The following is a 23,774-nucleotide window of genomic DNA, read 5'->3' on the forward strand; positions in this document are numbered from 1 at the left end:
ATAAATAAGAAAATCAATACAGGACATTCATTAACCTAAAATTATAAATAATAAATCCATTAAACTCAACTAAAATGAACACTGAGCTACTTTTCATATAAAGGGCTTTGAAGAATGTCATAGGGTATAGTTATTATATTCTTGATATGCATTGGATTTCGGACTTAAAATTTTTTTTCTTCCTTTCAGTTCCAAAGTACATACTTATTTGAACTTTAGCTACCCATCCAAATTGGTATTTAAAATAAGTGAATTTCTGCTTATTCACTGGGTGTCAATATTTGTAAATATAAAGTCATTTTCAGATGAACTTCATTTATTTTATTTCAAGTCAGTTTCTTGAAGGAGCCTTATGACATCATGAGGAAAGTCATTTCACAGTTTTATGTAGAAATATAGTTTTGTTTTTCTAGCATTGGTTAAGTTGAAGCTTCAGAATTGCGGGCACCACTGGATAAAATTACTCCTGTATACATGGGACACCTGGCGGATTACTTCAGCAAAATAGGGCCTTGTTGAAAAGTAATTGTGCCCGTGAATTCTTACAAAACTAGGTTTGTCATCTTTAGGTCTATATTAATCAGTCTTTAGTGAGCTTTAAAGTTTCTAAGAAAATGGGACTTTTTTGTAAATAGGTTGTATATTTTGTCTTTAAAGAAGAAAGATTCTAAATTTTTAATTGAATGACTTAAAAGTAGATTAAGTTTTAATTTTTTCTCAATGTTTTATTTGTGTTTTCACATGGAATTGGGTCTATTTAGTTTCTTTTATCTCATCTGACAGATATCTCTTTCTTAAAGTAATGTGCATTCTCATTTGAAACCAAGAACATGCTGAATAATTGTAAGGATATTTCCTGAGGTTCATGAAAGGTTTGTTGTTTGTTTGTTTTTTGTTTTGTTTTGTTTTGAGACAGAATCTTGTTCTGTCACCAGGCTGGAGTGCAGTGGCACAATCTTGGCTCACTGCAACCTCCACCTCCCGGGTTCAATCGATTCTCCTGCCTCAGCCTCCTGAGTAGCTGGAACTACAGGCGCGTGCTACCATACCCAGCTAATTTTTTTTTTTTTTTGTATTTTACTAGAGATGGGATTTTGCCGTGTTGGCCAGGATGGTCTCGATCTCCTGACCTCGTAATCTGCCAGCCTGGGCCTCCCAAAGTGTTGGGATTACAGGCGTGAGCCACCGTGCCCAGTGTTTTTCAGTGCCTTCTCTGATAAGGAACCCGAGAGGCTTCCAGTCAACACTGGGGGCTGGCTTCAGTGAATTCAGTCATGCTGGTAGAGCCCACTATTTTCGTCCTAGTGGGTGAAAAAGGAAGCCTCTAGGGGCAATAGCTAAAGTGTTCTAAAACCCATCACGTCGCAGCAGTACAACTAAATAGAGTCCTCACATGGCACTGTGAGGTAGAGACTACTATCCTCTATTTAAAGATGAAGAAACTGAGGTCAAGTGAGGTTACAAGTTTAGAGTCAATAAGTGATAGGGCTGGGATTCTAAGTTACATCTGATGGACATCACACCAATCCTTCAAAACTTTCTCTTACTCTACTGTTATCTTTATCTGAAAAGGCCTTTATGTGCATTTCTGGGCCCTGGCTATTCATATGATGAATATCTGGGATTTTTTTTTTTTTCCATTAGGGAACATTTTCCAAAGATGCCCTTAGAAGGATGGTTTCATCACATTTTCTTTCCCCTCAACTTGGATGTTTGGAGGGGTTGTTTTTTTTTAACAGAGGCTATTTGAGATCAGCATTATTTGATTACCTGCATGTTATTACGGTTCAAAACTTTGTAAACACTGAACAACTGAAGTTAATCATTTACTTATTTGTCCCTTGAACAAGTGTTGCCCCTCACTTAGAAATAATGTGCTCAATATGGAAAAATTAACAGTTGCTGAGTCACCAAAGGAAATAATGCAATTTATGGATTTTTTTTTAATAATATTAGATTTTGCTGAATAAATCAGTAATATGTGGACACAATAGGAAGATGAATTAATAGTTACTTTGATTTAAGATTGACGAGAGTTGTATTTTCGGAGTATGGTATTTATGGAAGCTTTATATATAGGCCTAATCATTTAGACATCATAAACTTTAAGCTCAAAAATTGCTGTATAATTTCTAAGCTTTTTATAAGCAAATTCTAATTAGTTGTCCTTCTTAACCTGATGATCGGGCTTACAAAAGAGTTACTAAATATCACAACTGAAAGAAAAGAAGCAGTGGCTTTTATGAAAAATAGAATCTATCTTTGAATCAAGACTGAAACCTTAACTATATTCCATGTGTAACTGTGAAACTTAAATTATCTTATTGTGCTTTGAGATCAATAAAATATATCATCCTTATTTGCTTACTATATTCTTGCATGGTTCAAATGAAATACATAACATGCTTGCTACATAACTGTAGATCTTAGACAACAAAGCAAATATTTATTATTTACCATGTGTCAGTACCATGCAAAGTTAAAAGAGTAGAGTTTGTTAAAAGATTTGTCTTGGTGGTCCAAATACTTTGACATTCATCAATGTGGCTTTCTTTTTTTTTTTTTTTTTCAGACGGAGTCTCACTCTATCGCCCAGGCTGGAGTGCAGTGGTGCGATCACGGCTCACTGCAAGCTCTGCCTCCTGGGTTCAAGCAATTCTCCTGTCTCAGCCTCCTGAGTAGCTGGGATTACAGGCACATGCCACCACGCCCGGTTAGTTTTCTGTTTTTTTTTTTTTTTTTTTTTTGGATTTTTAGTAGAGACGGGGTTTTATCATGTTGGTCAGGCTGGTCTTGAACTCCTGACCTCGTGATCTGCCTGCGTCGGCCTCCCAAAGTGCTGGGATTACAGGCATGAGCCACTGCGCCCGGCCTAATGTGGCTTTCTTAGACTTGTCTACTCATGACTAGTCTAAGAATTAGACTATTTGTTTTTATTTTCACCTATTTATCTCTAAAATATGTTAGAATCAAAAGAGTAAGTTTTGAAAAACATATTTATTGGTACTAACTTGGTCTCTTCGGTTCTAGTTTTTTTCATTGATTTTTAAAGACTTAATTAAAAGTATGCTTGTTTCATTGTTAAATACTATAGCTAGATCACAGGATAAGTAACAACCATCTCAAAGGGGTGTGTGTGTGTGTGTGTGTGTGTGTGTGTGTGTGTATACACACACAAGAGTCATGCAGTACAACCAGTGAATTAAGGCATAGAGTAAAATACCATTTGTGTGACTGTTTGTTTTGTGTTTTTGAGAATTGAATTGTATTTGAAATGCAAAGACAATACAGTAGATGGATAATTGAATCATATTATAAGTCTCCTTGAAGGTTTAATAATCCTAACAATTTTTTGTGTAATTAAAAAAATATTGTCAGGCCAGGTGCGGTGGCTCACGCCTGTAATCCCAGTACTTTGGGAGGCTAAGGCGGGTGGATCACGAGGTCAGGAGATCAAGACCATCCTGGCCAACATGGTGAAACCCTGTCTCTACTAAAAATGCAAAAAAATTAGCTGGGCATGGTGGTGCATGCCTGTAATCCCAGCTACTCGGGAGGCTGAGGCAGGAGAATCCCTTGAACCAGGGAGTTGGAGGTTGCAGTGAGCCGAGATCACACCACTGCACTCCAGCCTATTTGTAACAGAGCAAGATTCTGTCTCAAAAAAACAAAAAAAGAGAGAAATGTTATAATATATATACATATATACACATATATATACACATATATACACATATATATACATATATATGTAGTCAGATTGTTTAAACTGAAATCCAGCTATGAATATGTAAAATATAAAGTGAAATATGATTTTCTCATTTAAGAAAACAAATGCATTCGTTGAATCTCTCTCTTCTCTTTCCGAATCCCAGGCATCACTTTCATCTAGACATCTCACTTATCAGAATTACATTTCAGACAGTGATACTTACATAAAGGATTAATGCATTCTATCTCTGTCCTCTTTCATAGCAATCTCGTGTGCCAGTTTGTCATGTTTCTTATCACATTCTCTGCCCCAAAATGGCAAAGTAGCTACATGGATGATGACTATAAAAATATGCAGGACTACCTCCTTTTTTTTTATATTGAACCTTTTTTTCTAGGTTTTAAGGTTCTTTATGTCATATAAAGATCTCTAAAAACATCAACTTATTTTCCCTGCCAAAGAGAAATGCCAAAGAAAAATTTGACTTTGATTCTCAATCTCAAAACTTAGTATATTCATTTTTATAATTTATCACAAAGGATGCTGTCTGCTGAATTGGGACATATTACATTAATTTGAGCCGTGGGGAATAACAGACTTCTCCATCAGCTAACAAACACCTTGTAGGGGAGCTGCGCAGGTACAAAAGAAGGACAGGGCCACATTTCCTTCCTTATAATATAGAAATTCAAACTAAACACGCAGTGTCTGTGGCTCATTTGGTGACAAAATTTGATCTTGACCTGAACTCACTTGTTAGGATAACCTGTTCTGAACTGGTTTAGGCAATTTATATCTTCTCTATTCCACTTGGTGTGAATATTCACAATATTCGCAGTTTTTGCTGAAGAAATATGGATGTCTTTGATTACATGTTGTAATTCCAAACATGTATATACACATATATACACAAGTTTCTAAAAATTATAAAAAATATCTAGGTCCAAAACATATCTGGCCCTATGAGCTTTGGAAAAGTGGTTGTAGGTCTCTATTAGATATTGTCCATGTCTTCAAGCCACTTATAGTTTATTGAGATGCGTGACAGTAAACTCCATTCTCAGAGAGTCAAAATAGTTACTGAAAGTCTAACAGTTGGCCGATATATACATATACACACATACGTACGCACACACGCATGCACACACTATCCATGTTTTATATATATTATATATAGTATGGATTTTGTGGTACATGAGAAAAGAAGTGTTAATGTAGAATAAGTCTAGTAATGTAAAACATTTCAGAGAGTAATAGAACTGGTTCTCTCTTTTCTAAGCGTATTTGAATTTATTTCTTAATAAAATAAAGCAAAACCACATCCAGTAAGAAAACTTCTGCATATATGCTGAGGGAAAACGTATATAAGGCAGTAAAATTTTAATGAGAGCCTTCCAACAAATGTGCTTTTTTTTTTTTTTCCTATGTAAAGGAAAGGTGTTTTGAAGATAGAGTAGGGTAATCAGTTTAGAGCAAAGAACTAAATAGAATTTGTTGGCTTTCACTCTCGCCTTACTAGATCTGACTTTAGGCAAGTTACTTAAAATCTCTCAGCCTGCTTTATTGTCTATGAAATATTAATAATAAAAGTAGCTGCCATAGAGTGCTGCTAGAGGATGACATGGGATAGTGAGTGTACTGGCGGGAGCCTGGCACAGAGGAGACAGGCCGACTTCGCTCCTTATCTGGAAGCTGTTCCATCCAGGCCTAATAGATGATGTTTTTAGACTGTGGAATTCCACATAATTAATTCTTAGCTATTCAAGATCATTATTTTCATTGCATATTAGATTTCCCTTTGCTGGGCTAAATTGTTCCGTAATCTTTTAAGATTTCATCTCTAATAACTAAAGTAGTCGTCTGGTGAAGAAGCCAACCTCAGCTGCTTTACACTTTCAGTTTTATTAACCTGAAAGCCTCCAAGATGACTCTCATGAGACTTCCAGATTGAACCTTCAGAATTTTTCCAGAAAGTGCAGGAAACTGGAACTAAATGGAATATGGCTATATAAATGTTCGTCTGAGTGGTTTTTGAGCTTTGAAAGAATATATACTTTATTATCCCTGATTTGTTTTTTAAAGTGTTTTATGAAACATTTGATGTGTTATTCATGGACTTATCATAGGTGACTGAAACTTTTATAGCTCTGTTATTCATTCCAGGCATGAAGTGATCACACCTTTTGCCCTGTTAGGATTGTACCACAGTAAGCAACAAGATACAAAAACAGGGGATATATGTCAATGGGTTATATTCACAACTAGAAACTCTGACATATTTCTGCTAGATATAGTGAAGTCATACTAGTTTGAAGGAACTACTAATGTGACCAAGAATCTCTGCATATGTTTAAATGGTTTATCTAAAATGTAAGTGGAAGAGACGGTAGCAGGGCCTCATTATGACTTTCATGGACCCTAGACACTTCTAACTGCCTGGGCCTCTCCTTCTAATAGAAAGAGAAAGAGAATTATAAATTATAAATGAGAGGCAGAGACAGAGAGAATTACAAATTATATTCTGTCTTGGTGTAAAGACTGGATTCATTCATTATATATTCATTATTTTATATATACTATTCCTTGTATGTCCAGGCTGGATTCATTATTATATATTCATTATCATTGTATTTTTCATTTCTAATTTTAAGACAAATTAGAACATTTTTGAACCTCTAAATGTAACATGTACCCTAGGCACTGTCCCTACTATGCCTACCTCATAGGTAAGTCGGTCCCAGATACTAGCAGAAGTTTGCTAATCATTTCTCTTAAAAGCCAGTTATGGTCAGATTCTGGCATATTCTGGGAACAAAGAGAGGGCTCCACTGCAATCCCTGGATATCTACAGGAGTGTCTTTCAGGCATAGAATAGAGGCTTGGCTCATCCAAGTACTGATTTCTTCAACAAACAGAGAAAAAGAAAACTGACCTTCAATATAGGCTGATAGATCCTGTCCTGACTTCCAACACAACTTAATTTCTGTCTGCCACTACCCTAGGCTATTGGATCTCCTGACTAGCAAAATAAAAATGAAAGAATTTAAAATTATTTCATTCTCCTTTTATTTGTGCTATAAATATCTGGAAATAGATACATAAGTTTTTTGGATACTCAGTACTGAAAATGTACAGACCGTCCTCTGTGATCATGAGCAAACAGAAGAACACTTACTTTGGTTCAAAAGGTAGTGATATTTAAAATAAGACAGAGTATAGATTTATACATTGGTTACTACAACACACGATAAAGAATTTTTGAATTTATTATGTTGGTATCAAAAATAAACCAAGGACATGCTTTTCCGATTAAGGTAGAATAAGAATCATGGATGAGAAAATGCTCTGAAACAATGAGAGATAATGTGGAATGAAAAGCACTATTGCTACATTTAAAACCTGAAAGAAAATAGAGATTGCTGATGAAATTTTACCAAATCAGCCATGTAGACGACAAGTTCAGGAAATTCCCCTGGAACTCAGAAAAATATAAAGAGACCAAAATTACAAAAGACAAATGACATGTGACCAAGAAAGAGTTAAGTTCCACTTAGCTTGACTAAATTGGCTTCTTCCTAAGTCTCAGTCACCTTACCTCCCTTTTCTAGGGGATTTACCTTAGAAAACTTGTAATCGGGCTGGGTGCAGTGGCTCATGCCTGTAATCCCAGCACTTTGGGAGGCCGAGGCAGGTGGATCACCTGAGGTTGGGAATTCGAGACCAGCCTGACCAACATGGAGAAACCCTGTCTCTACTAAAAGTACAAAATTAGCCAGGTGTGGTGGCGCATGCCTGTAATCCTAGCTACTCAGAAGGCTGAGGCAGGAAAATCACTTGAACCTGAGAGGCAGAGGTTGCAGTGAGCCGAGATCACACCATTGCACTCCAGCCTGGGCAACAGAAGCGAAACTCCGTCTCAAAAAAAAAAAAAAAAAAAAAAAGAAAAACAAAAGAAAACTTGTCATGGAAAATTCTCTCTCTACCATTGCACTCCAGCCTGGGTGACAGAGTGAGACTCCATCTAAAAAAACAAACAAACAAACAAAAAAAAACAGATAAATATAACCTGCTCCTATATATATTAACAACACTTTAAAGCTAACAATTACAAAGCTCTTTTAGATGTGTTTTATAATCTTATTTAATCTTCACAACATCTTTTTAGAGCAATGGGGAAAGAGAAAATAATGGTTTATATATTTATAGGTGTATACAAAGCCTTTTGTACATATTTTTATGTAATCCTCACAGTTAGCCAAAAGTGTTATTTTTTTTTTTCTGTTTTATAAGAAACGCTCAGAGGAGTGAAATAACTTGCATATAGTCATTGATTCAGTAACTACTGGAGACTGAGATTACACCATTGCACTCCAGCCTGGGCAACAAAAGTGAAACTCCGTCTCAAAAACAAGAAAAAGAAAAAGAAAAAAAAAAGAAAACTTGTAATGGAAAATTCTTTCTCTACCCCTTTGAGACATACATAAATCTTTTCCCAGCCCAGCCTGTAGCCAGTTTTACAATCCAGAAATGTATTTCTCAAGGACCTGGGAGCCATCTCTTTGAAATATAATCATTAAGGAAGATAGCACCCCTACCCCTATCTCTTAGTTTCTATAGGAGAGTAGAACCTAATTTCAACAAGTGCCAATTAGCAAACACAGTTGACCTAATCACCAGCCTCATCATAACATTCTTCAGTACCTGTCCACTAGCTCACCTCAGCTCTTAAAATCTCTCTTACTTATTGTTTTGGTGGAGTTGAGTTTAATCCCTTTCAACTACTGCAATAGTCTTGAGTAAAGTTTTTCTTGCCTGGTTAAATTTGTCCAGTACAATATTTCTTTGACACAAGGAGGCCAGAGCTCTGAGATTAAATAGGTGTTTAGTAGGCACTCAATTGAAAAAAAAACAGCAAACAGGAGAAGCAATAATTTAAAATAGTGGGGAAAAAAAGTTTCATGAGTTCAAGGAAGTCTTGAGTCAGCATTTGTATAGTAATAACTGATGAGAAGAAATCAATACACAAGTATGGCAAAATATCTAACATTTCAAGAATAATAAAACCTTTTGTTTAATGACTAGGGAGGGGGAAAGAATGTGGCAAACAGAAGAAAATAAATTTTACCCACTCCAGGATTCGAATATAGCTATTCTTTATTATTGCTGATGTGGTAAAAAGTAATACAAATATTAAAATATTTTGGAAAAATGTTAAAACAATTCAGAAACTACGTTCTGGCTTTAAAATAGTACGTATGAAGAAATTTGAGAAAAGGGATGTATTACTTCGTTCTCACACTGCTATGAAGCAGTACCCCAGACTGGGTAATTTATAAAGGAAAGAGGTTTCATTGACTCACAGTTCTGCATGGCTGGCGAGACCTCAGGAAACTTACAATCATGATGGAGGACAAAGGAGAAGCAGGCACCTTCTTCACAGGGTGGCAGGATGAGGTAAGTACCAGCAGGGGAAATGCCAGGTGCTTATACAACCGTCAGATCTCCTAAGACTCATGCACCATCACCAGAACAGCATGAGGGAAACCACCCTCATGAATTTGAGATGAGAATTTAAAAATTCTAATAATGAAAGTATTTATTTAAAATGCTTCCTCATGTTCTTTTTTATTATAATAATTAAAAATGTCTGATAATGAACATGAGGAAATATTATTTTTAAAATATATGATACAGTATAGTAAATGTGATGGTTAACTAGACTTCTGCAAGGACAAATTGTCAAAAGAGGAAAAACAATGCAAAAATCAAAGACTCTTAAGATTGGGGCCAAAAAATTCCTGATATATGCTATTTACAAGAGAAAAGTTTAAAAGATTTTAGTCATTGTGTTTAAAATGACATAAAGCTTTAAATAAAATAAGAAGAATGTCAGACAAATATAACAGCAAATGAAAAGCAGAAATACTCAACAGAATTCAAAGCAAAGAGGATAAATGGAATGTAGAGGATTAGTTTTATAGATGGTAAGAAAATGTACATCACAGATAAAAAAAAAGGATGGACCTGAATGAGCCAGAAAATGTACATGCGAATTTTAAGAAACTGTTATAAATACAAGGAGACTCAAATGATAAATAATATAAACATATTGGATTTAAGTGATAGAACTAATAAGATTAACTTATATACTAAACTTGTAACTTATTTAGAAAAAACACTTTATTTTCAAATTTCCATGTATCCAAACAAAATCAATCCTATATTAGGCCGCAGACAAATTATTGAAAAATTCTAAAAAGCAAAAACTACACATGCTACACCCTTTATCTATAAAATAAATATAGGATATTTATTAAAAATCCTAACATAAAAATATGCACTGAATTTGAAAAGCCTTCCCAGATGCAAGTGATTTATTAAGGAAATATACTCAGGACAAATCCGTAAGTGAGGGAAATAGAATAATGTGTTCGAGTGGGATGAGAGACTGAAGTCTAGTCTCAATCGCTCCCAATATAAACTGGCATCCAAACGACGCTGTACGGGTGTCCGCCCTCAGGCAGAGCAGCAGTGCTTTTGGACTGTCCTATCACGAAACCATTGGCTGATGTGTCATGCCCAGAGTAAGGCATCTCTTCTTAGGCCAGGACAGTTTCCCAGAGAAGAGTGCAGCTATGTGCTCACGGTAGCTGGGAGACATTCGTACTGATTAGTAAAAAGGGATTCTGGGTTGAGGACTGACATCAACAACAGCCATGCTTTCAATTAACATTAATTTTAGCAGCTAGAAGGAGAAAACATAATGAAAGTAGTATAAATAAGACAAGGCTTTGTTTTTTTCATGAAACAGGAAGTCCAGAGGCAGGCAGTTTCGATCTGTGCGTTAACTCCAGGACATTCTTAAGTATCTCTGCTTTTTCTCCCCCCTCTCCTGCTCCATAGTATCCTAAGTGTGTGGTTTTATCCTCATGTTGAAGATGATTGCTAAGCCTTTGGGCAAATGACCATATCCAGGCAGGAACAAGGGGAAGAGTAGAGGACCAAAAAAAGGGAAACTAGTGGTAAGCTCTGTAAGACCTCTTCCAGAGCTTTCCTGGAAGTACGACCTAGCAACTTCTATAGTATCTCATTGGGTAGAACTAGACCCTAGTTGTAAGGACTTGACAAAAATGTTGGCTGTCCACATTCTATAGGAAAGGAAGGCAGATGAGAAGTGGGATTTGGAATGGCTCTGAACACCAACAATGTTTACCAAATCAACCCATTTTACATTTGAGATAAATGACTCTCTTAATTAACTCTTAGGAAAACAGTCCCTTTTACAATTTTATCATGTTTAGAAAATAACAGAGATTAAAAAGTACATATAAAATGATGCACAGGCTTCCTCTTCCTCCTCCTCTTCTGGGTGAGTACTCCCCCAGCAGGCAGGCAGCATGGCGGCCAAGGAGACAGGTGGCTGGAGTCCCCAGGACAATCTCTATTGTCCTACCTGCATCAACTTGGCATCAAGGCTTGCACTTCTGCTCACAGAATATCTCAAATAAAATTGAACTGCTCACAAATTATTACATAAGAAAGCAAAAGATGAAAAGGAAAAGCAAGAAGTGTCTTCCTGGACTGTAGAAGGTGATATTAACACTGACCCTTGGGCCAGTGTTAATATCCGTATACTGGTAAACTTAGACCGCATTATCCACTGATGCCAACAAGACCGGTGCCAAGTTACTGTCAAAGACCAGATTTTACTGATCATTCCTTGGGAATGTCTGAATCTGAGCAGGCTCTTAAAGATACTTCTCAAGTTAAATCATTCTGATCTGAAGATTAAAAGGGATCCGACTTGTATCTAAGCTGCTAGAGAAGTTTTGGATATTGCTGCTGGGATGGTTAAACCAGGTGTAACTACTGAAGGATCAGACCATGCTGTACACTCAGCATGCATTGCAAGAAATTGTTATCCTTCTCCTCTGAGTTATTATATTTTCCCACAGAATTCCAGACAGTCCTTGGAAGAAGGTGATATTGTTAATGTCGACATCACTCTTTACTGCAGTGGTTATCATGGGGACACGGTGAGAACGCACGGAAATTTGTTCAGACCACATATGAGTGCCTCATGCAAGCCATCAATGCAGTGAAACCTGATGTTTGATACAGATAACTGGGAAACATATTTCAGAAGCCTGCCCAAGCAAATGAATTTTCAGTTGTTTGAAGCTATCGCGAGCATGGAGTCCACAAGCTTTTTCATACAGCTCCCAATGCACTCCATTGTGCCCAAAATAAAGCAGTTGGTGTGATACAGTCAAGCCATGTATTTACAGTTGAGCCAATGATTTGTGAAGGTGGATGGCAGGATGAATCCTAGCCAGAAGGTTGGACTACAGTGAGGAGACAGTGAAAGCGGTCCGCTCAGTTCCACTACTCCTTGCTGGTCACAGACACTGGCTGTGAAATGCTAACCTGGCAACTTGATATGAATAGCCTCACTACATATCCCAATTTTAATTTCTTCCAAAATAGCACATCTCAATAGTACCTTCTTACTGTATTATGCATTTTGGGGGGAGTAGAGAAAGGAAGGGGACACTTTCTATCATTTGTTTTGTTTTGACCAACGGTAAGAAAGGACTACAGCAATTTGATGTGTCCTCAAGAACTTGTTTTGAGTCTAAAAAAGCTGAGAAGAATAAAAGAAACATTGCTCAACTCTTTTCAGTGCTGTCCCTTCCCTCTAAATCTTCCTACACACCCATTTTCTCATTATGAGACTTTTTAAAGTTTAGATTATGGCAAAAGTAGCCATGCTCCCAGTGGTGGCTGACTGTTGCAGGGTGTGAGAATTTTGTAGTACACTGCTATGCCAAACCGCTAGTTGGTCAGAAATGGGAGGGGCAAAGCCCCTTCTCTTCTTTATTTTGTTTCAAGGGCATACCTTGGAGATTCTCAGAGAAGGGTGGAGGGTGCACTGTGGAGGATGATGGGGAAAGAGTTCTAAAGTGTCTCCAGCTGTGAGCACAGTGAGTCAAGTGTGCTGTTAGATTCTGTTTAGTAAACCTGATGGTGACTGTAGCAGGGATGTAACTGTCCATGGTATGCTGAAAACACACCTCACCTTTACATAGTTGAGAACCTCATTAGAAATGACCTCAGTTGCCCAATATCTATGTTCCTTTTGACAGTTGTCCAAATAGGAATGTATCCAATGACTACATATCAGATCCTAAAGTCATTGTCATTATTAGAGTGGACTTAATTAATGGGTATTTGCTAACTTTCATGTAATATAATTTCATACCACTGACATGTTCTATAATAGTTGTAAGAGAATATCTTTTCCAGAGTGTCTGAGGCCTTATTGTTTTAAAATAGTTATAATAACATTTCCATTGCTTTTATTATTTTATTGATTTAGTAAAGTGACTGTATCTGGTTTCAATTTGGGGGAGTATGTGTGTGAAGTTTTTATCAATCTGTAATATTTGTGATGGAATGCCTTGCAATGTAAATGTTAATATAATGTGTAAAATGAGATTTAACAGTTTAAATGACTATCAAAAAAGATATTATGCAACAGGCATAGTAAAGCCGGAAAATAAGGAAACTAACAATTAAACAAACTAAGCATTAGAAAAAAAGAATAAGAATATATACTTGAGGAAAGTAAAGAAGAAAAAAATCACCAAAAACAAAAGCTTAAATTTAAAAATTGGGATAAAAAGGGGAAATGCCATTTTTAATTTAATATTTGTTCTTTGACAAGGTCATTAAAATAGACCAATCCTTGGCAAGACATATAGGAAAACAAAGGAGAAAAGAAATGTCTAATGTTAGAAATGATGGTGGGAGGGATATAACAACATATTTTGGGTGTTTTTTCCCTTAACAATAAAGCAAATACTATGACAATTCTATATTTTTTAAAAAGGCCAAACAGGAGTGAAGTATAAACTTTTTAGTAAACCGTAAATGACCAAAGTTGATTTGACAGATAATAGAAAACCATGGGGAAAATGGATAAAGCAGCCATTAATTTTCAAAACACCATTTGTCAAATTGAAACGGAAACAACAGTCTGAGCAAAAAATCCTCAGCACAATTTAAAAATATAAATTTCAAAAGTTTTTTAAAATGTACATATTCTTTAGATATCTTGCTCGCAGGGATTTTTATTGGGGAAAGAATGAAAAGATATACACAAAGATTGATGTGACCAGGTATGCAATATACCATAGTTTATTAGCACTACTTATTATAGAAAGTATTGATAATAATTTCAATATTCAACTGCAGAAAATTGTGGGTCACACATACAGTGGAATATATTAATTAGATTGAACTGTATCAAATTGCCACTATTGACCATTTCTAATCAATAAAAACAGTGACTACAAACCTAACAAATACACACAAATACATATTTAGATATCCCAGTAATTTAACTGTGGTTATTTCTGACTGGGGGGCTTTTGGGTGATTTAAACAGTCTAATTAGATTCTAATACAGGAACAAAATAAGCACGTAACATGCATGTATTGCTTTATAATCTTTCACTAAATTATGAACTCTTGGGGAACAGGAATTTGGTTTTGGTAATCATTACATTCTTGGTGCAGAAGGAAATCTGAAAATATTTGTTGAATCAATGACTGAAAAAATATTTGTACTATAAAATAGAAAATGTTAAATTGCAAATGAGAAAAGCTAGAGTAGTTGCTCATTAAACCATTTGCCTCACCGTATGGAAAGGTCAAAGCAATTTTAAGACTATAGTGCTTAATTTAGGCAGTAATTTTTTTGCAAAGTATTCAGTATGTATAGTATCTGATAATGTTATGTCTACTTTCTAGCTATCTTTGAAAACATCTTATTAAATTTCATAAATTTAATATGTGGAGAACTAAGGAAAATTCCAATGATAAATGGGGACATTCAACATTAAGAGAACATTCCCGTGTAAAAGTTTGGAACAGAACTGCAGCATAATATTTTAATTTATCATAATGATTTATGAAATTACACCAAATACATTTTACAGATTCATTATCCAAAATTCTCAAACTTCAAAAATGAAATATTTGAAGATGTCAAATAATTATGTAGACCATGCTGATAGTCTGCCAGGAAAACTTCACTGCAGAATTGTAGCTGAGTTGTTTTCCCCTCTAGTGCATAGAGGGGCATGAGAAACCACTGACTGTGATGGTCTTTAATGTAATGCAAAAGAACATTGAAATCCATATTTGCTCAGAAATCCTATTAGTGTCTCTATTGAGGAAACCTCAAAGAAAAGCACTGAAGTGTTAATGATTTGCCTACAGAATTTTTGTCCAAATGTTTGGATAAGCTGACAGGAATCAATTCTATAAAAATCCTTTCTTTCAAATTATTTCACTAATATAAAACTCCCTAATCCAGTAGCATTCTTTGACATTTTTCTTAATATCAAAATGCTAATTTTGCCTACATAATATTCATAAATGAAGCAGGCATTTTTTATTACTCTCTCTCCTTACTCATAGGGTTGGTGTATATTTTAATTAGCTTCAAAAGTTACAACTGCCTTGTTATTTTTACTAGAAAATTTATTCTTGTAGTCACCTAATGGATATGATAATCAGTACAGAGCCTAGAAGCTTCTGCATTCTGTTTATAAAAGAGACACAGTTCCTGGGTATGAATTTGGGCTCTGAGTGGAGACAGGTAAACCAGGAGAGAATATTTATAAATACAGTAAGTAGATGTATTTGGTTATAATATTTTGTTGGCAGATGTTACACTTGATTTGCAGTTTTCGAAATACAAAATACAGTGTCCTTAAAATAGAATGTTGCCTCCTAACAAAAAGCTTATAAACCGGAATAAGGCAACTATTTTTGCTTATTTATTTATTTTTTTTTTTGGTCACAAACAGATAGCTTAAAAATGATGGCTGAAATACACATTCTAGATTTGGATTCCTTATTTTAAAAGTCAGATTTTTTTCAGAAATTAAAATATATTCAGTGGCAAAATTTGACAGCACAATGTGGGGTTCATAATTTTACTATCACGCTATTCTCAAAAGTGTTCAAGTAAGGAGGTCTTCCTGCCCTCCCCCTTCCCCTGCCAGAGGAAGAAGTACAAGAGATTTTTGGCACCATGAGATAAAGAAAGGCAGCAGGCTTAAAAAGCAACTAAAGGACTTGATTGTGAGGAATTCTTTATTGCCAGTAGTGTTTGTTCAACGTTGAACTAGGAAGAGTTTGCAGAATATTTCCAATTTGATAAAGTATATAATACATTCTAAATATTTTATATTTAAAAAGAATAAATATTCGTTCTTGTCTTTTTACATTTATCTCTACTGCCACACAGCTCCATTGAGTGGAATTTAGAAAGTTTGTCTGTGAAAGAGTACAGTCTTTCAATTGATCCTCACATTTGTCAAGAACACTGACGATTGATTTGATTGCAGCTCCAGCAGTTAAAGGAGTGTTCATTTCATGATCAAGTAGCCTGAAAACACTTCTTTAAAGTGAACGTTTCTTTTATATTTGGTGATTCACTGCTCACCAGTGTCTCTGTTCCTGGGTTTTCCCCGCAACTCTCCTTCTGACATTTCCATTAAACTGTAAAAAATAAGTGTTGGCTGATTAACATCTTAAGAGCTCTGCAAAAAGCCATATCCATGAATCAAAGTCAGTGTGCACCACTGGTAATTAACTTGACAAAATTCAGCTTTCCAAGCTAATCATCCTCTGGCTGCTTTATGTAATTGCTGTCAATTCAGATCTACAAAACAATTGGAGTCCACTAAAAGGCAGAGAGAGCATAAGAACTAATGATTAGGCCAAGTTCTCTAGCTGAGAACATATTCTGATTAAAATGCTGGAGTATAATGAGGAAACAGAAACATTCAAAATGTTAACTTGAGGGTTCCACATTTATAATTATATGAAAACAGCCCATTTAAGATCAAACTAATGGTAAGGGTTAAGTGGTGAGATTCAATGTAATAAATATCCTAGGGTTTACCATGTAAAAGTTACTGAGCAAGACCCTGAAAAGGCAGTAGCCCTTTAGGGCACTGCAGGGCATCATGGATGAAGAGCACTGCTTCTGCAATGAGACATTTAAATACTGGCCTTGGCTAGTTGCGTGATTTGGGACAAACTGCTCACCTTCATTCAGCCCACATTTTCTCATTAGGAAAATGGAAAAAGTGATGTTACCTAGCTTATATGTTTGAGGATTAATGCAAACAATGACCTAATCTGTTACCTGGAATTTCGTAGATGCCAAATAACTATCACATATTCTATTATCATTACAATTTATCACTAAGGGAAAAGTCAAGTATGCAAATTAATATAACATAATAAGCATGCTAAGAAAAATACAGATGAAATTGCCCATTGTATTTACAAATGGAGAACCAACATCTGGGTCAGGAAAACTTGAAGGAAGAGAAATTGATTTTGGAGGTGTTTTTTCACAAGAAGTATAATTTATCAACTAAGTTGAGAAGATTCATTTCAGTAGAGTAAGAGCAAAGTCATTCATCAGGAAAAGCATGATGTGCAACTGAGGAATAGTAAAACAATCATTTTACTAGGCATATGATTTTATGATAGTGTAAAAGAAGATTATACTGCAAAGAAAGGTTGGATAACTATTGTGGGTTGACTATTTAAATCATCATTGTTGAATGTTTCAAAGGATATTTTGTTCATTCCTTAAAGATCAGAATATTTCAACACCAAAGAGTTCCACAGAACCAAAACAGGCTTTGTCTCCCCAAAAACCCTCAGTAGACATATATTCAATAATTAAAGCTATGTATACTTTCTTAGATTAAAATCAGTAGCTTTTATGGAAGTCAGTTTAGTACTCTTATTTAGAAGTGACAAGAAACTTCAAACAACATAAGAAGATTCCTCAAAATACACATTTGGTACATACAAAGAAAGGTAACTAGAATATTTTAAATATTATTAAAAGTCTATAATTTTATTTATTTATGTTTATTAATATTTATTGTTTGGCTAAGGCAATGGGCATCGTTCCCATGGAAAAATCACCTATTGAGTTTATCAAATTAAACACCTTTTGGGCTGAGTCTTAAAAATTCTGATTTCATTTGTTTAGAGTGAAGCTCAAAGCATCAGTAATTTTCAAAGTTATAACGGAATCCTAACTGTGAGAAAGGCGACCAAAGATACTTCCTCTTTCTCTCCTCTGAAATCATGTAAACAAGAATAACGAGAAAAAGGTAAACCATGTTTTTGTCAAAAATAGGGACATCTATAATCTTGAATCACAATTTAAGATGAAGAGCTGTCAAATGCAATAAATATCAAATCAGGGTGCAGGAAGATACTGACAGAGGGCATATGGAGTTACATATTTCAGACACAGCCAGCCAGATGCAAACATTTTCCAGAGCATTGGGGGATGCTGAAGAGGAAAATTAACAGTCCTTGGTTTGAGTGAATAGAAGCAACATGTTTGAGCAGGCTGTAGGAACTCTCCTGTCCTCCATTTGTTACTACAGAGAGGCGGGGGAGGTAGGTCTCATTGAGGAAATCACAATTGCTTGCCATCTTTGCCGGAAGAGAACTGTGGAATAAGCAGAGGAGAAAACATCTATTGTGATTATCCTGCAGCTGTCTCAGAAAGATGGGGCAAGACATGCTGGCCTCATACAAACATCCAATCCCCAGGGGAAGCTGAAGGAAAAGGCAGCACTCTGTGAGCCAGGGCCACTTTCTCTTAAATAGACCACTATTCTGACACACACAAACACATACAGAATCAATCAATCAGACATGAGCACTTGGAAGTGTAAAAGGCATGTAAATGATAATGAAGATCTGGCAGTCATTAATACATAGGCACAAGTAAAATGGACAGAAATATAGTAAAACAATATTCTAATTTGTATAGGATATTCTAATTTATCTCTCAGACCACGGCAAACAAATAGACCAAAAGTAATGCATAGATCTTAATAATATAATTATAAGATATGGTTTAAAAAGCTCTTGCAATATTCACATGAGAAAAAAAATAATAGATCAGAAAGAAATTGCTAACATATTTCCCAAAGGAAAAGTATTAGCTTCACTGATCACAGTGAAATAAGTGGCTCTCACAAGTGGCTTTTGGGTTAAAGATGAAGTTCAGAGCAAAAGAGCAGATTACTTGGAAAATAAATATAATAAAGCATTATATATGAAGACCTATGGTATACAATTAAGTCACAGTAACTAGAGGCAAGTTCCTAGCCATGAACACTTGCATTGATAAAGAATGAAAATAAATAATTTTGGTAACTAACTCACACATAATACAATAAGTTAAACAAATGAAAATATTTAATAATTTAAAGCAGAAAAGAAATGTCTTAGAGAACAGACAAAACAGAGCTAACAAATCAACCCAATAACTGGGTCTTAAACAAACAAACAAACAAACTAAAAACAGTGACTAACCTAATCAGGACGCTGGTGGTGAAAGCACAAATACATTAAGAACTGGAAATGGGGAAATACCTCAGAGGCAGAAGACATTAAAAGAATTGCATAAGGGTAGTTTTTTCAACATTATAAAAATAAATTTTAAATCCTACACGAAATCAGTATTTTTCTAAGAAAATAGAAATGAGTGAAACTGATCCTTGAGAACAGAGACCAATTGCTAAAGAAAAAAATTCAAAAACTTTATCATGGAGATATTCCCCCCTCCAAATCAGTATAAATCCAGATTGGTTGGTGGATTTCATATATAAATTTTTTATCTTCAAATAGTTTGAAGCACTACAAGAGAAACAGATGCTTGTAGCACTTCAAGCTATTTGAAAAGATAAGAACATAAATATTTACACTTGTATAGTAGTCAGGGTTCTCTAGAGGGACAGAACTAATAGGATATATGTATATGTGTATATATATATACTTATATATATGGGAGTATATATATATATATATATACTTATATATATGGGAGTATATATATATATATATATACTTATATATATGGGAGTATATATATATATATATATATATATATATATATATATATGAGTTTATTAAGTATTAATTTACATGATCACAAGGTCCCACAATAGGCTGTCTGCAAGCTGAGGAGCAAGGAGAGCCAGTCTGGGTCCCAAAACTGAAGAACCTGGAGTCAGATGTTCAAGGGCAGGAAGCATTCAGCATGGAAGAAAGATGTAGGCTGGGAGGCTAGGCCAGTCTCTCCTTTCACATTTTTCTGCCTGCTTTATATTTGCTGGCAGCTGAGTAGATTGCACCCACCAGACTCAGGGTGGGTTTGCCTTCCCCAGCCAACTGACTCAACTGTTAATCTACTTTGGTGGCACCCTCACAGACACACCCAGGATTAATACTTTGTATCTTTCAATCCAATCAAGTTGACACTCAGTATTAACCATCACACAATTATATTTTCTAATCTAGCATTACATTACTACCAAAATCTGACAAATTAAAAAGATGTATAGACAATAGAACTTGAAACAAAGATCAGAATAAAAGACTAGCAACTAGAATGAAACATCACAAATATACAGTAATATACCACCACTAAGTGTGGCTTACTCTAGGAACTCAAATATGGTTCTGGATTGAGGCACCACATTAAGAGATCATAAGAGAAAAATCAAATATTAAAATACGCAGAGATTGAAATTATAATTCAGTGTATATTCTGTATTTTTAAAAACTTTTAATAAGATAGTAATAAGTTTGTGTATTCTTGATAAATAATCTATAAATCCCAAAGTGATTTTGAAGAACAAGTGAAGGGGAACTGCTGTATCGCATACCAAGTTTAGCATAATTTCATAATAATATGATATTTGTTCAGAGTATACAATGTTGAACAAAACAGAGAGCTCAGAAACTTACACTGATGTCATTATATGGATATACCAACTAGTGGGGGAAAAGAAAACTATTCCACAAATGGCACTGGGAAAACTGCTGTTTTATTTTGGGAGCTAGGGTAGAAATCTTTACTTCACACTAATAAAATAATTCAAGTCCATCAGAATTTTGAAGGGTAAAAAACATTTAATCTTTAGAAAAAGAATATTTGAAAATATGTGGTTGACTTTTGTGTTGTGAAGCATTTCTTAAACAAATTACAGAAAGCAAAAGGGAAAGATTAAAAATGCAAAGCTTCATTTTGACAAAGGACATCGTTAAATACAGTTTGAAGTTAAGCCATAAACTAGCAAACGCAATATACAAGACCTACAATAGAAAAGGAACCACAAAAAAGATATAAAAATTTTATAACTCAATAACTGAAATATAAATGACCCATTAATAAAGGGTCAAATATTGTGAACAGGCGTATCAGAGAAGAGAACATCTGAACGGTCAGTAAATACATGAAACGAGGCTCAATGGCACTAACAGTCAAGGAAATGCAAAATAAAACTACAGAGATTTAATGTTTTCTGTCTACCAAATTTGCAAAAATTAAAAAGCATAGCAGTGGAAAGTTCTATCTGTAGTCGACGGGATTTTGAACTAATAAAAGCACTCTGGAGCCCAATCCGGCGATATTTAGTATAATAGGAGATTCATAGGCCCTTCAACCTAGCAACTTCACTTCTAAACACATATGCTGGAGAAGAACAGTGGTTCTTAACCTTGCGTGCGCATGACAGTCATACCAGTACCCAGGCTGCACTACAAACCAGTTAAGTCAGAAATACCAGAGACATTTTTCCGGCGTCAGTATGTTATAAAGCTCCTCAGGGGATTCTAGTGTGCAGTGGAGCTTAAGAACCCATTTTGGAGAATCTCTCACAAATACATAAGAAAAATGAGAAGAAATCTATGAGCGTATTAATTTTAATCTTGTTTGTAATAAGGAAAAACTGCATTTCAAATGAGTAAACAACTTGGATAGTCAATAAGGATAAATCTCAAAATCTCAGCATTTAGTTTAAAAAGCTAGTTGCAGAATGAAACATATTGTATCATTTATATAAGATTTGAAGGCATGCAAAACAATGCTTTAAAATGTTGTTGATCACATAATGTGCAGCGTTTTGAAATGTGTAAGAAACGCTGTGATTAAAAAACAATTTCAGGATATTTCTAGACCTCAGGCATAAGGATGTCAGATTTAGCAAATAAAAATACATTTAAATTGTATATCATATGAGACATACTTACACTAAATATTTCTTCATTGTTTATCTGAAATTCAAATTTAACAGGGAGTCTTGCATTTTATCTGGCAATCCCACTTGGGAGGGGATCTGGAAAGGTAAACAGAGGCTTCAGCCATATCTGTAATGTTTTCTTTCTTTAAGAAATAATTGAAACAAGTATGGTCAAATGCTAGAGTTTGACAGAGATTGTTTACTACAGGGGTATCTTATATTTTTCTGTGTCCTTGAAATACTATTATAAACATATTTTGAGGAAAATACAAGGAAAGAACAGACCTCAGTAGTAGTAACAATACAAAGGAGAAACTATATTGAAATAAACATTAGTAAATGTCCAAGATCAATAAGAAGAAAACATATTACACTACCAAGGATTAGAAAGGAGGATATGAATAGACAGAAAGACATGCCATATCTTGCTTTTGGATTGTTAGACTTACAGTGTAAAGAAATCTGAGCTTCCTATGTTAGTCCATACATTCAATAAATTCCCCTCAAAAATTCAACATAAATTCTTATGAACTACACAAAATAATGGACTCTAAACTTCATGAGGGTAAATAAATTCACAAGATCTGCCAGATAAATCTGAGAGTGATGAAAAATAAAGGGTAGATAACTCAACCTTGTAATGAAACATGTTATAAATCTACTGTAATTAAAACAAAGGAGTATGTAAATAATCATAGTTACATTCGAGCTGAAGTTGTGACCTTTGATTTGGATGGCCATAGAAGTAAAATGGTGTCAATCATTGCATAATGCAGATTTACCCCCAATATATTTTAAAATCTATGCTATCCTCCTTATCTTTTTACTTTTTGCCCCAATTCGGATTTCTATCACCTTTCTTCTGGAAATTATAGTAACTCTAACTGCTGTTCATACTTACAGTATTTTCTTCTAAAACCTTAGCCAAAATGATTGATCATAAGCACAAAATGTGTCAATTCCTTACATAAAATAGTTTAGTGCCTCTTCATTGCATCCTTGACAAATGTCAGGCATGGTAACATGGAATAAAAGACGCTTTAGGGCCCAGCCTTGGCCTCCCTCTTCAGCCTTATCTCTAGCACTGAAATAACTCTGAGAGCTTCCCCTTGTCCCCTCCTGATATGGTTTTGCTGTGTCCCCACCCAAATCTCATCTTGAATTGTAGCTCCCATAGTCCCCACATGCTGTGGGAGGGACCCAGTAGGAGGTAATTGAATGATGGGAGTGGGTTTTCCCATGTTGTTCTCGTGATACTGAATAAGTCTCATAAGATTTGATGGTTTTATAAAGGGCAGTTCCCCTGCACACACTCTCTTGCCTGCCGCCACTTAAGATGTGCTTTTGCTCTTTCTTTGCCTTCCACCCTGATTGTGAGGCCTCCCCTACCATGTGGAACTGTGAATTCATTATACCTCTTTTTCCTTATCAATTATTTAGTCTTGGGTATTTCTCCCTAGCAGTATGAAAATGGGCGAATACCCCTCCTGTACACCTGGCCATTTCTCACTGCCTGGAACTTTTACCTTTTTGCACTCAATTCCTAGCATCCTATATATATAATTGATGGTTAGTGAATGAAGTGATCTATGGAATATCTACTGAAGTCGTTTCAATAAACAATTGCATACATGCCCAGACAATTGATATTTAAAATAGACAAAAAACAATAAACTTCCTGGGATAGGAAGCTGGACAGATATTTCTAGTTTTATTGACTATGTCCTTACGCTGGTTTGTTTACTTCACTTTAAAGCAGCTTTAATTTAATAAATCTGTTTTTTGATATCAGTTAAGTGTAGAAGAATCAAACCGTAATCCATATTTCTTCATTTTACAATGGTGGTTCCAAGAAAAACTCTAATGAGGAAGCTTCCCTCATTTTTATGATCCATCCCTTTTTCTTCCTG

At 35.1% G+C, this 23,774-nt stretch overlaps 1 protein-coding gene and 1 pseudogene across 4 annotated transcripts in view; both read left to right on the forward strand.

Annotated features, from left to right (window-relative positions):
• CNTN1 (contactin 1) overlaps positions 1–23,774 on the forward strand; it is a 390,240-nt gene that overhangs the window by 25,516 nt on the left and 340,950 nt on the right. The window lies entirely within an intron of this gene.
• Positions 9,332–19,575, forward strand: LOC115837263 (annotated as a pseudogene).

The sequence above is a fragment of the Nomascus leucogenys genome, chromosome 11 (assembly GCF_006542625.1).
Source record: "Nomascus leucogenys isolate Asia chromosome 11, Asia_NLE_v1, whole genome shotgun sequence".
In the NCBI taxonomy this organism is placed as follows: Eukaryota; Metazoa; Chordata; class Mammalia; order Primates; family Hylobatidae; genus Nomascus; species Nomascus leucogenys.